Below are 15,077 nucleotides of genomic sequence, written 5' to 3'. Positions count from 1 at the left end.
TCCACCAGGGTGGCTTGTTTTTTCGGCAAGACCGGATTTTAATCAGGTCAGGTACAGCTGATTCTATACAACTGCTTAAGTGGTTCTACAGGGCATTGGTGTACACTACTACATAGAAGTCCATGTTAACTTATTACATCTGATTGATGCCTCCAGGTGCATCTGCAGTTAACACCTGCTGACGCCTCTAGGCTTTAAAGTTGCTTGTTCATATTTGCATCAATAATTCCAAAGCTATGCTATGTACAAGGTTTTAAAATATTTCCTCTTAAGGCTTATACAATGGAAAACTCATCTGCATTAATATTTGACCTCTGTCCATTGCAGGTAAATTGATATTAACTGTAGTTTTTATGATATTAATTTATATAGATATAATTTTCACATTTTTTTAAATATCTCAACAACCATGCAACACAGACAAACTCCTTAGCTTCATATAAAAGTTCTTAGCTAGATGAATAAAATGCTGCTGACAGTATGTGTGTAACTTGAGTGGTTGCTGAGATATTGTAAGTTGTTTACAAAATATTACACACGTAATAATTACTATGTTTACCGTGACTTATAAAATTCAGTTTAAGACCTAGAACCTTAAGAATATTACCACTATAAAAATAGTTTGCGCTGAAGAGTTTGACATTTACATCTCTTTCATAACCCCTATGATTACAGAGTTAAAAACATTTGTTTGAAATGTGAGGACATAATTTGATTTTGTCAAAAGGCTTAGGGTCCACCCATTGGAAGTTAGAGTGCAAACTTCCCAAGCTCTGTGGGAGTGGATGAGTTAATTGCATTTAAGGGGGCTTTTAAACTTCCTATACCATCACTTGGTAGGAGGTAATTTGTCTTTGAAAACTTCTTAAGCATTTTTGAGCTTTATAGGGTATCTGGTCTTATAATTACTTCGAACAAAACTGATGAGAGGATATCACACGGTGGGGGGGGGGGGGAGGCAATGCTCTCCCATGTTAGTAAGTACTATGTACAGGACATTTGACTAGCTGTTACACAGCATTTGCATTGACAAAGTCCAAGAACCTTTGACCCAGCATGTTTGTGGTCGTGTATGTTTTCCAAATCGATGGGAGGATAATTAAAATCACCCATGAGTAAGGCATTGGGCTGTATGGCAAGTGACTCCAGTAAGTCCAGGTATGCAGTATGCTTTTCATTTTCATGGTGGGGGACCTATAGCTAGCTATGATGTGGTGGGGGACTTTGTCTATATAGACAGTCCCTGGGTTAAGGACAAGATCCATTTTTTAGTCTGTCCTTAAGTCAAATTTGTATGTAAGTCGAGACACGTACATATGGTTCTTATTAAATGTCACTTAGTGAAATGTTTGCCTCAGTCTAGTATTTATTTTACTTTTCTTTACATACTTTAGAAACACTTCCAAACAAAAAAAAATCTTAAACATAATACTATATACTGTAGCTATGCTTCCTATGAGCTATGCTTCCATACTTCCTTTCAACAAAGCTGGTTTAAGGCACCTTGTTATTACATACAGTGTTTATGAGGACTTACACACACACACACACACACACTTCGCAGAATGTCCGGAGTTTGGCCTCCTATTTGTGGTCTGTTTGTCATATACTTGTGGGTTTCTGGGGAATTAGTGGTAAACCATTACATATCGCAGTTAGAAAATAATAACAGACATTTGAGTTCCAGACTTCATATCCTTCAGTAATTCATGCTAATGCAAAATCTTTTATTCTATCAACTTTCTAAGTTGGTAATAGCAATATTTAAATATTGTCCCCATTTTTGGGCCTTTGTCCCACATTTACTTATAGTTTTGTACAGATTTCTTGCTCTAAGAGGTTGAGAAGTATGAGACACACACACACTTTTAACCCTACTTTACCTATTCCATAACTAACCCTCTACCCTTATACAACCACCCACCTCTTAACTACTGCCAGAGGATTGCTTGTTCTCTCTCTTCACTCTGTCTCTCTCATACACACAGTCTGTTCCTCATTCATACCTGCATTCACTCACACATCGTTCGCACTCTTCTGATCACACACGCACACACACGCACGCGCACACACACACACACACACACACACACACACACACACACACACACACACACACACACACACACACACACACACACACACAGTCTCTTCCTCATTCATACCTGCATTACTCACACATCGCTCTCACTCTCCTAATCTTGCACACACACACAGTCTCTTCCTCATTCATACCTGCATTCACTCACACATCGCTCTGTCTCTCCTGATCTCTCACACACACAGTCTCTTCCTCATTCATATATGCATTCACTCACACATCGCTCTCACTCTCCCGATCTCACACACACACAGTCTCTTCCTCATTCATACCTGCATTCACTCACACATCACTCTCACTCTCCCGATCTCACACACACACAGTCTCTTCCTCATTCATACTTGCATTCACTCACACATCGCTCTGTCTCTCCTGATCTGTCATGCACACAGTCACTTCCTCATTCATACCTGCATTCACTCACACATCGCTCTCACTCCTGATCTCACATGCACACAGTCTTTTCCACATTCATACAGATTTGGGCAACTTTAACTATTTTAATTTTTCTCACATTATTTCTGACATTGTGGCAGCCCATTCCTATCTATAGGTTGTCCGCATGTAGGATGTCCATAACCCAGGGACTGCCTGTAGTTAATTGGACATGGAGTAGCTCAAGACAGTCATACTGTTTGATGAGTTGCGAGGTGTACCTATCCTTAATGAAGATGGATACAGCTCCTCCTTTGGTTCTTTCACACTCAGTTTGTGGTCTGAATGCATGGAAGGCATTGTAGCCCTGCATGACCGGTGGGCTTTCTGCATCTTTGAACCATGTCTCATTGACTGCACAGATGTCAGCATCTTCAAAAGTGAGGAGTGCTTCCAAGGAGTCAGTTTCTTGTTTAGACTCCTAGCATTAAGCAGCAGTACCTTGAGTTTATCTAGACAGGATTTTGTTATGTTGGGAAGTTAGTTATTTTTACACTGCCTAAAAAGGCACAATAGGGGTGGCTAATGCCTTTGACAGTATCTGAAAGCCTAGAGGAGACAGGTGCAGACAATCTCTGGCAAAACAGTGTGGCCTGTTGACCATGTCTTACCAGGTTGACACATGCTGGATCCCCTTGGACTGACAACAGAGCTAATACAATTGTTAAAGTCAATCATTTTTTGTTAGTATTGTAGCATCATCCTTGGAGAAGGTAGTAGGTTGTTTCTTCAGACCAAATTATGAATTTAATATTTGTACCATTTCATACTGTGACAAGGATGATACCTTGTCTTTGCTTATAGACTCAGAACATATATTTGCACATATGGAGAGCTATATTCATAAAGACCATTCTCTTAAAAATATCTGTATTACTCACATAGTCTTTTAGGATCAAAACTTAAAAATGCAATAGTTATTGTCACTTGGTAATGGAAACAAAAACCATAGCAATACTTTTAAAGAATTTTCAGTATAACATTGGCTTTCCTCTGGGTGTGGCTACTTTCAGGGTTGCAAATCTAATGGGATAGGTTGTAGTGCCTGGCATTCATAAGCATATAACACATATTGCAGTGTTAATTGCCACATGTCATGGCCAAGCGCATGGTGTGGGCAATCCCATCACAATAACCAATACATATCCAATTAGCAATGAACCACCACATGCAACAAATAAATGTTGGTACCGCATAGGCATTCAGTACTTGTCTATGAATGCCAGTCAGTCTTTGTAAAACAATGCCTAAAAGCTAAGAAATTAATGCAAGGCTAGAAATTAATCATACAATAACTAATAAGATATTATCTATCATGCACCAACTTTGTCCCGTATAGGGCACGAGACCTTCCTGACAAAATGCCAGAAGGTAAAAGCCAAGCAAAATAAAATCCTTGTAGGAAAATGTAAGTACCCAAATATTGACTGGGTAAGCTATTCAATATGAAACAGATGCACCCAAATATTAATTGACTTGGGATGAATAGTATGAAATCCAGCTAGAGATGGCAGTATCTATATATCATACTAACAAACGTGGTTTCTTCTCCCCTACCATTTTTATACACCCTGAAACAAATGCAGACCAGAATACCAGTGTCGTAGTCTAGGAGAAAAATTCAAATGCTATTCATAAAATAAATCATCCTTGCTAGACTTTACCTCTGCAAAATGTGATGGCGGTATCAAACTTAATAAGATATACAAGAGAAAATTACCCTACAAGTCTAGATTAAATAAAGTACAGAAACTACTTGTTTTCCTTATCTGATCTTCTGTGTTTAACTATGAGCTCAGCTTTATCTGTAAGGCTGAAAGCAGCAATACCGTCTTCTTTAATTATATCAGAAAAGAGAAAAGGAAACCTTTTCAATGAAACATGTTATCAGTGAACAGTGAAGTGATTACCTAGCCCAGGAAATAACAGATGTGCTTGTAGACAAACGTGGCACAGAGTTTTATGGTAAGAAAAGAAATTTGTCAGTGAGCTATAGGGACACAAAGAGGCATCCCTTATATAACCACATAATGATAACTGCTGCCAGAAGAAAGATTAACACAACTAAACAAATCAAAACAAAACAACAAAACTCTAATTTGGATCCAAAAACATATTGGTTGGTTTCCTAGACAGAATCATGGAAACTCTGACTAAATCTGTGCCAGTCATATAAATATAATAGGCACATCCCTGAGCCATGGCAACAGGCCACAGTGGTACCAATTCACAAAGTAGGGGGAAGGGGGGGCAGACTTCAGATCTATACAAATATAATCCAATCAAAGTGACCTGTAGTCTATGTAAAATCATAGAGAGAAGCATAATGAATCTATTTTTTGAGAATCATAATGGATCTCATCTAAAATGACACAAGAACCTACTTTTGTTAGATTTGATACAGTACGGGTTAGTTAATGGGGTATCTTGCCTTTTGGATCTTGTGGAATTCTTTGAAGGGGTGACAGCAGCAGCATTTGATGAAGGGCTGACCATGCATATTCTGTATCTTAAACTTGATTAAGCCTTCAACTCTAACCCACGTAAGAAAATATTTGACAAATTAATAGCATTAAATATCAATTAATATGTATTCAAGTGGGTAAAACTGGTTAAGAAAGAGGACAGAACAAGTCACACAGGTAGGTTTATCTGTGTATCCCAACAGGGGTTACCAGTGTTATTCCTGCAGGGATCTGTACTGAGGTTACTTCTTTTTGGACTATTCTTCTTGGCTATAAAAGTGGATCAAGTGCTGTGGATAAACAAAAATGCCTATGTTTGCAAATTGGGTAACCTATCACTTCAATAAAAGATGTTGATATTTTCCAAGATGATTAACAAAACATATGCCGGTGGAACAATTGTATGACCTCATAGTTAATATCTGTAAATATTTCATCAGGAGACTTGACCAAAATAGGAATGAAATGTGGTTACAATTTAAATGGTCAGGTCATGAACAATGACAACATTAAAGATCTAGAGACAATGATAGTCGACAGGTTAAACTTTAACCAATGTTTACCTACCAGTGTCAGGAAATCATATTTCTTAGTCAGTCAAATTTTACAGGGTATTCAGTTATTGTCCTACTTTCTGCCACTTATCGGATCCATTGTTAAATACAATACTGTATTTGTAGCCTTTGAACGAGTCACCTGAATGAACTTGAAAAGGTACAATGATTCCTTATTGGAGAAATCATACAGTTGAGAAAAACCTGAACCACCACCCATAATGTCTTTTTTTAATTTGTTAACCAGATAAATCCACTGGGCACAAGTTTCCCTTTTTAAGGGTGACCAAGGAGCACTATGTGGTTAAGGGACTTATTCAGATTCACAGTGGGCAAATGAAGGCTGCAGGATTCAAACCCTGAACTACAAGAATTTTCTTCTTAACAACTCATACCCATAATCTTTTGTGCTAACTGCCAGCCTAACTATCATATTCACTTTCTTATAGGTTACCAGGAGGTTAACTTTTCCTGCTCTATAAGGAAATGTCAAATCCAATAGTATTTGAAAGTCTGTGCATGGAATGCGCTAATGAGGAAGTTAACATGGGATCTGGGAACCTAATATGAAAAATAAATAATGATAATGTAAAAAACGTGACAGTCTAACAATAAAGCTTATAGATTTATAAATATCTAAATATACAGTTGAATTTTAATGTTTTTTTTTTTGCCAATTCCACACAATGGTATTACTTAAATAGGTTTCTTCTCTTTATTCTACAGTATTTTCCTTTCCAAAAAGAGAAAAGTTTCAGTCACACACAGGTCTTTCCTTGGGCTCCTGACAGTTTGAAATATTGAATTCAACTCTAATAAAAACAATGAATTTCTGAACTTACTGTTAAATGCTTAAAGGTTTTGTAGGGGAGCTTCACCCCTTTGCTTCCTGACATGAAGGTCCCACATCCCTGTTACTTGTTCATAGGTTCATAGATTAGTACTAAGCTAACTGCCCTTGCGAGCCATCTTAAGCCTAGCTAATTGTCCCTTGTGAGACTCAAACCCTGCACCTTGTGTTTGTAAGGCAAACACCTTAACCATTAGGCCACCCTCCCAACCCCTCAGTGTATATATATATTAACTCTGAAATTAAGGAGAATACACTGAGGTTCTGCATTCCTGAAATTAGTTTACATTCTGCCTATTCACGCTTACATTTATTTCAGTGGTCTGATTGCCCCCATGTCATGGAGTGCAATGGAGGTTGCTCCCCTGCAAAATGTGTTTGCTGTGTATTGTACCTTGGGTGTATCACTGTTTTGACAAATGACTTTCCAAGGTTTCAGATGTTTTGGATTTCAGTAATTGTGTGTCAACTAACTGAGAACTGATAACTGATAGTGGATCCCTGCAGGCACTTGTCTTGAGCCCATCTGGTGAACTGACAGAACAGAACTGCTAGGCTCCCAGGATCAGGTGTTCTGTGTTTACCTGTGAGGCAGCTTTATCCCATTGACCCCTTTTAGTCTGTACCACTGTCTTATCCCCTTCACTATCTCAATATATATAATAAAATATTTGTTATAGAATTATAATAAAAGCTCACATCCAGTGTGCAGATGTACCATTACAGTAACTCATAAACAATCTCAATATGTTTGTTCATATAGTGTGGTTAAAACTAGAAAACAGTTTTCAATTGCAACCCAAGTAGGTACTGATAAATGCTTCCTTTATATCTTATATAGATGGTTCACATTGTCTGCCTTTACCTGACCGAGGCATTTGGCACAATACCCCACTTGGGCATTGCTAACAAACTAAAAGGTTAGGTATAAACCTTTATGTTACCTGGTGGATAGCCAGATGAATCACAGACAGGACCTAGAAAGTTAGAACTGTGGCTTCTGGGTGATCAAATTTGCAGATGATTGCAAATTAGGAGTAGTCATAAAGTCCCCTACCAACACTAATGTTCTCCAGGAAGGGCTGACCCAGACAAATATTTTGTGTCAGAGACATGGACTAAAATTAAATGCCAAGAAATGCATAATATTATCCTTCAGGAAGTCATCCACCCCTAGTAACTATTATTCTGATAACACACCCCTAATAGTTGACCCAGTAGTTAGGGACTTGATGACACATGTAGACAGTATGCTAACCTATTACCATCATGTGTCTATATCAGTGAGGAAATAATTCTGTTTTGTGCAACTTGTAAAGAAAGGTATGGAATCTAGATCCAAGAAGGTCATTGGTCCACTGCATTCAGCATTCATCAGACCTATCGTTTAGTACAGTTCCCCCTTTGATATGCACCTAACCAGGCACATACAACAATTGGAATGTCCACAGAGGTTCCTTGCTAAAAGAATGCAGGGTTAAGTAACATGTTCTTTGCAGACTGCCACAAAGCTCTATCCCTGTCTTCTGTCTCCTACATGCTGTTGAGAGGAGATCTATGCCTGGCATACAAGGCATTTTCAGAACCCACCCTGATGGACCTCCTGCATATCTGCAAAACAATCAGCAGTAGAATTACCCATTCTAAAGACTTAAACCTTGCCTGTGATATAAATATGAGCTGCTGGAAGAGAGATGCATATATCTCGGACTACCTTTCTTTGGAACAGGCATGCCAGCCTTGTGAAGCAGAGTTCCTTCCTAACCTTATTCAAGTGTTAACTAAGACTATTGGTGGGGAACAGGAAATTCATCCCTGGCTTGATGCCTATGTCTCTAATGAACACAGGCAGCCTGTAAATGGTTCATCTCCCAGGACCCTTTTTGTAAATGTTTCATCTTCCAAGCCCCTACTTACACTTCTCAGGGGTACTAGAACTTGTTAGAGATTTGGGATGCATGGCTAGGCTTCAAAAGGCCCTAGTGGTCATTAGCCTAGTACATACCTCTGAATGTATGAACCTACATCTTCTCAACTATTTTGGCACAAATAAAGCTTTTTTTTATAATGTATTATTTTTGACTCTGAAAGACCATACAAAATCAGTAAAATTATAGTTAAATTCTTGGCGTGCCAAATTTGGATTTTAACTCAACAAAAAAGATCATAATCATACGGATAATAAAATGCAAATGTTAAATGTTAAGCATTTATCCATGTGTACTTTCCCCGTGATACAGCTCTTAGATTCCAACAAGCACAGAAAGCATAATCTGAGTAGTTTTCCACATTTGCTGTCTGAATTTGATTCTACAGTTTATCTGCATGTCATCTGGGCTTTCTTTGAAATCCTACATTGTTTTTTTCTGGAATATGTTGCATAATCTGCTGCATCACATGACCTACTACAGCATGTTTTGCCAATTATATTCGCAATTTAGAGGTCTAAAACTTGTGTGTGTATTAACAATAGGAAACTTGACACATTGCCAAAAGTGAATGGGTAAGGTTTTTCTAAAACTGTGGCATTTAAAGCCTGTACAAATGAAAGTAGCCGAGTTTCTTAGTAGAGAGAGAGAGACATGGGAAAAAGGGCAACTGATGGGGGAATATCTGTTTCTTACTGTTGACTCCAGAAGGATGAAAAGAACAGCTGGACTGACTGTTTATGCAGAGCAAAAGGAATAACCATATGGGTACATATGCATTAACGAAGACAAAAAAATAGGGTTGCATGTTTATTAATGAAGACAAAACATGCATATGGGGTACATGTGCATTCATGAAAAAAGGTACAAATGAAGAAAGGGGAGAAGTAGAATAGATGATGCTTAAGAGGATTAAAGTAGAGGGCGCACACTGAAGAAAGAGATAAAATTGTGAAAAAGATGTGTAGTAGAATGGGGCTATTAAGAGAACATCACTTTGGGCTTAAGTTATACTGTGGTACTAGGAAGAATCGTAGAAAAGGAAAAAGAAGTTATGTCTTACCATAACGTTCCACTGTGTTGTCGATCTTCACCGATCCTTGACAGTGGGTTTGGTTCCAAACCTCGGAACCAAAATGGCAGTTTACTTCAGCTCGCACTCTCCAAACTCTCGAGCCAGGTTCTACTCACAATTCTCCTCACATTGATTACCCCCAGATTGAGTTTGCCAAGGACTGGCAGTCAGATGTGAAAGGTCATGAATACATGTACTTTTTGGCTTTCTTCAGGAACTGTGAAATGAGAGGAATTGGGGGAAAGGCACAAAATGCCTGGGAGGCCAATTGTGGAGAAGACTGTCTCTGAGTGACTCCCCCTGAGGGGTGATTACAGCAAAGTAACTTCTGCACTTGTTGTTTAGAGGAGAGGCAAAAAGGTTGCAGCAAGGATGGCCCCAGTGGTGAAGAATGTTGTTCACCACCAGTGGATTGAAAGACCACTCGTGAGGCAAGAGAATAGTTCTGCTCAATTTGTCCACTATCACATTAGAGCTCCCCAGAATGTGCATTGCTGTGAGAAAGCGGTTCGAAGAAATCACCCATTGCCAAACTCTGAGTGCTTCTTGACACAACTGGTAAGATTTGGTTCCCCCTTGTTTGTTTATGTATCAGACTACTGATATGTTGTCCATCTGAATCGCTACCATTCTTAGAGGGAGGACATCTTGGAATGCTTGCAACACTAACAGCACTACCCTCATCTCTAGTACATTGATGTGCAAGTTGCCCTCCAATTGGGACCACATGCCTTGGACTGTCCTTCCCAGATGATGCCCACCCCCCACCCTGTCTAGAAAGCATCCGTGGTCACTGTGTCTTGGGGCTTTGGAAGAGTGAAAGGATGATCCACGAGAATCTGGTTGGAGTGTAGCCACCACAACAGGTCGTATTTGCAGTGATTAGTAATCCGAATTGGCTGAGACATTGGTTGGTGTATGAGTCACCTTTGGGATGCTAGTAACCATTTCAATATCCACATGTGATACCTTGCCAAAGGAACTATAGTGATTGTTGCTGCCATGGAGCCTAATGTTTGAAGAACTCATTTTGCTGGGAACTTGTTGTGTAGTAATTGACTGACCTGGGATCTTATACATTGTAGCCTTTCTAGAGGAAGAGATGCAATTCCAGAGACAGTGTCTAAGTGAGCGCCAATGAAATCCAGTCATTGGTTGGTGTGTGGAATTTTTGAAGTTTATAGTTATTCCTAGAGATGTACAGAGATGTATGGTGCAATCTCTTGCCCATTCTAACTGATGGCTGGTGGGAGTGGGAGGAGTCAGTCATCGAGGTATGGAAATACTCGAAACCCTTACAGTCTTAGATGAGCTGCTACCACTGCCATGCATTTGGTAATCACCCTTGGGGCTGCAGTGAGGCCAAAGGGCAGTGCTCTGAATTGGAAATGACTGGCTCCCAGCCAGAAGTGCAAAAACCTCCTGGAGCTCTTTTCCATTTTTATGTGGTAATAAGCATCTTGGAGGTCAATAGAGCACATCCACTCATCGTTTTCTGAGAATGGAAGTATTGACTGAAGTGTGACCATCTGGAATTTGGTTTGTTGGACTGCCTTGTTGAATTGGCTGAGATCCAAGATAGGTCTCCAGTCTCCTGTTTTCTTTGGCACTAAAAAGAATCTTGAGTAAAATCCAGATACTTTCTGGTCTGGTGGGACTTTTTGGCTGACTCTTTTGCTTAACAGTTTTTGAATTTCTAGAACTGTTGCTTCCCTGAGACTGGATGGTATGTCTGGGAGATTTTTCTGGAGTTTTGGAGGGTGTGATAGAGGAATTTGGTAACCTCTGGATATAATTCCCTGCACCCATTTGTCCGTTGTTAACATTTGCCAGGCAGATTGGTGCAGAGAAAGCCATCCCCCTGACTGCCTCCAGAGGCAGGCAATTGGGTACCCATTCAGGGGTGCTGGTAGGAGGCTCCAGAGAAGGTCTCTCTGGGTCCCTGGTTTTGTGGGCCATTTCTGCCTCTAGGGTGGTGTCTTCCATTGCTTCCCCCTCTGCCCCAGGATAAATCTTTGCCTCATGAATCCTGGAAAGGCCCTTTAGATTTTTTAAACCATAGTCCTCTGGTTCCTAAAGTATGGTCTCTGAGGAGTGGAGAAATGTATGCCAATGGCAGAAAGGGTCTTAACATCTTTTTCACATCTGGCTTGGGTATCCTTTACCTTGGGACCAAAAATGGAAGATCTGTCAAATGGAGCATGGATGAATGACACTTTAAATGGCTCCACAAAGTCACACAGGTGCATTTAGGAATGCCTTCTGATGGCTATGCCTGAACCCGTTGTCCTAGTCATCCCTTCAGCTGCATGGGCAACGAGCTTCATGGATGAGTTAGAAATTGCTTCTAGTGTTGCAAGCTGAGAAGTAACTTTATCTCATACCCCTTCAGACACTGCTTCTTCTAGGGTATCTGAGAGCTCCTTGATCAGATCCCTCTGTAGTCTTGTAAAGTGCACCATATAATTCAAGGACCTTAGCACAAAGTTCAATGAATCATAAATGTGCTTCCCAAATCTATCCAAAATCCTAAACTCTTTCTTAGGAGGAGAGATAGTAGGCCTTTCCTTGGCAAGTTCCTTTCTGGTGGCTGCCGCTTCCACCATGGCATTAATGAGAATTCCTTTGGCCCAATCCATTTCCTCCTTAGGGGCTGATAATACTCGATTAAGTCTCTTAGAGATTGGCTCTATGGTGTCGGTCATCTTCCACACTGCTGAGTGATCAGTTTAATGAGATCATCAGCAGACAGAGAGATCCAAGAAGTAGAGGGTTGGGCATAAAAATCCTCCAAGTATACTGATTCCTCCAAGGAAGGTTGAGAGGAAGACCAGCCACCCCTCTGTTTCAGGAGTTCTAGGATGTCCCCGAAGGAAACATCATCGGGGGTGACCTGGGAGAACCTTCCCTTTCATCAAAATCAGTATCTTCAGTGAAAGACTCTTCTGGAGAGTCTAAGTGCTTCCTCTTGCACTTTATTTTCATAGGGACTTCCTCATGGGGATGATCCAGGGAAGTATCCAAACAGGAGACTACTAATGTCGGTGTTACCTGAGACTTTTGTGCCCTCTGTGCTGGGGATGAGACTGATGGTAGCTCAGGTCGAGGAGATACAGAAATCTGTGGATGGGAAGGACTGTGAGCCTCCAATAGACAATGCCTTCTACATAATCCAGAAGGCTGCCCCCCCATAGAGGGATGGGAGCCTAGAACTGAAATAGACTCCTTCAGAACTGGGGTCACACCCCACACCAAGGAGACAGCCCCCAGAACAGAAACCAGGGTCGATGCTACAAAGACCAAGGCACAGAGACATGGATAGTTCCAAAGGTACCATGTATTTTGGACCCGACCAGAGAGTCTCGACCCCGGGAGGTCTCTGGTGCCAAAAGCTCGGAGGTAATCAAGGCAGTTCTCGGAACCAGAGACAAAGATGCTACCGGAACCTAGACAGTCAGAGCCAGGAGAGTCAAGATCAAGGGCTCCAAAGGCTCAGCAAGAATTGGAGGAGGAGGAGGGTATGTGTGTGTCATAGAATGAACGCTTCCAACGCTGGTCTGGCTTGGAACCAAGGACAATCCCCTCGCCACCAGCAGCTGATCCACTAGTCTCATGATGTCTGCCTCTGAGATACTCTCAGTAGATCAAACAAATGCAGTGGAAGGAGATTTAGGGGGTCTCACTTCCACAAAAGGAGTGTCTTTAAAAGGGTCCACAGATGGGGAATATGATGTTCTTGGGACCGGAAGCAGCCCTTATTGCTTCAGTACCGGTGTATCAGTAGGTGCTGAAGAAGAAGCTGTTGGCTCCGAAGCCAATTTAGCAGTAGTTCCAGTCAAATTTTTGGTGCCGATGAACTCTATGGTACCAAGGAAATTTTAGGTATTTTTCTTGATGGTTCAGGGGACCTTAGAACCAAGGAAGGCCTTTTCTTTGAAGCAGGTGATGAAGAAGATGAGGAAGTGCTAGCTTTGGTCCTGGACTCAGAAATAGCCTTGTCAAATCCAGATTTAAGGAGTCCTTTCAATATTAGTTTATTCTTTTTTTCAGTTAAGGTTTGGGTTGAAAACCTGTGACAAGTTGCACAGTGTTCCTGTAAGTGTATTTTTCCAAGGCAGTTCACACACAGGGTATGCCTGTCTGAGTTGGGCATTTTGGTCTTACATTTTTTACACCTCTTAAACTCAGAGGTGCCTGTAGTGGGTTTAGGAGAAAGTTTTTTCCTGTTGTTCAGCCATAACAACCAGAAAGATTGTCAGCAAGCACACTACAGAACAGAGTGAGAGAAATACAATAGAAAGAAATATTTTTTTTTTATTTTTTTAATAGTTAGAAAATACCAATGATGGCATGTAAGAATACCATAAAACAGTAAACAAGGAAAGTGGAAGGAGTACCAATGGTAGAAGAAAGACAAAAGGGGAAAATTAGCCATGATAAGAAAAGGAGGAGTGGGTAGAAATACAAAGATTTATAAACAGTTATAAAGAGAAAATTATCAGAGAAGGAAGTGTATAAATTAGATAATACTCACAAAAAAATACACCAAGGCTCGAGAGACGGAACGAACCCGTCTGGTCTGTGAAGTGGCAAACGTGATTTGAGGTAATCACTGTGAGGAGCATTATGGGTAGAGCCTGGCTTGAGAGTTTGGAGAGTGTGAGCTGAAGTAAACGACTGTTTTGGCCAAGGTTCGAACCAAACCCATTGTCAAGGATTGCATGAAGATTGACATCAGATCAACTGTTTTGGGGAGGACTGAAAAGATCTCATACGGGCAGTGTTTCACTGCTCATTGTAAGAAGTGGTTTTATAAATCTGTCTTCCTTGTATTATGTGCTATGGCTAATACAGTGTTTCACTATAGCAGTAGATTCATGATAAGCAGTTCTGTATAAAGCAAAGAAAGTGGGAGTTTACTTCATAGTACATGTAAAGCATTTACCTGGTTTGCAGTCTTAATATTCACAGTAAGACTGCTAACAGTTTAACACTGAATTAGTTAAAAAAAACCTGTAGTGTTTTGATTTTCTCTGCATTTCCAGTCATTTATTGCTTATTATTTTGATTCAATCCTTTGTGTTTGTCAGTTCTGCTTGTGTCTTTGGTGATAGATCTGGGAGAGAAGAGCAGGAGGATAGATGGACAGAAGAAGCACAAAGAGGATGGAAAGGAGGATCTGAGCTAAGAAATTTTAAAATGACTTGCACAGTAGAACAGGGATGAGAAGGGAGGGACTGTGCAATAAAATTAAGGTGGCATAGAGGGGGTACTTAATGGAGAAAGCAAGCAAGTGGAGACAAAAACATACTAATGAGGTGAGACAGGCAGAAAGGGTTTCAAGGAGTTTTCAAAGATGGAGAAAGTGGGGGAGGAGCAAGAACATGGTATGGAAATTGCTATTGAAATATGAGATTATATATAAAGAAACTAACACGTGGAAGTTGAGGCAGTGAGATGGGGAGACAGGTGTTGGGGACTGGAAAACCTAGCAATATACTAATATAGAATATCAAGGCAAGAAGAAAAGAGGTGATGATTACGGAGTTATGGGGTAAGGAGGGGAAGTGAGATATAAGAAAGAAATGTGGGGGCTAATTGAACTTGGGTCCCTTGCACTTCAGTCAGGGCTTTATCCTTCTGTACCAAGGAGCTACCTCAAAAAATAA

Source organism: Protopterus annectens, chromosome 15.part0 (assembly GCF_019279795.1).
Source record: "Protopterus annectens isolate FY-2018-M chromosome 15.part0, PAN1.0, whole genome shotgun sequence".
Classification (NCBI taxonomy): Eukaryota; Metazoa; Chordata; order Ceratodontiformes; family Protopteridae; genus Protopterus; species Protopterus annectens.
The sequence above is the reverse complement of the archived record's forward strand: the minus strand, read 5'-3'. Positions refer to the sequence as shown.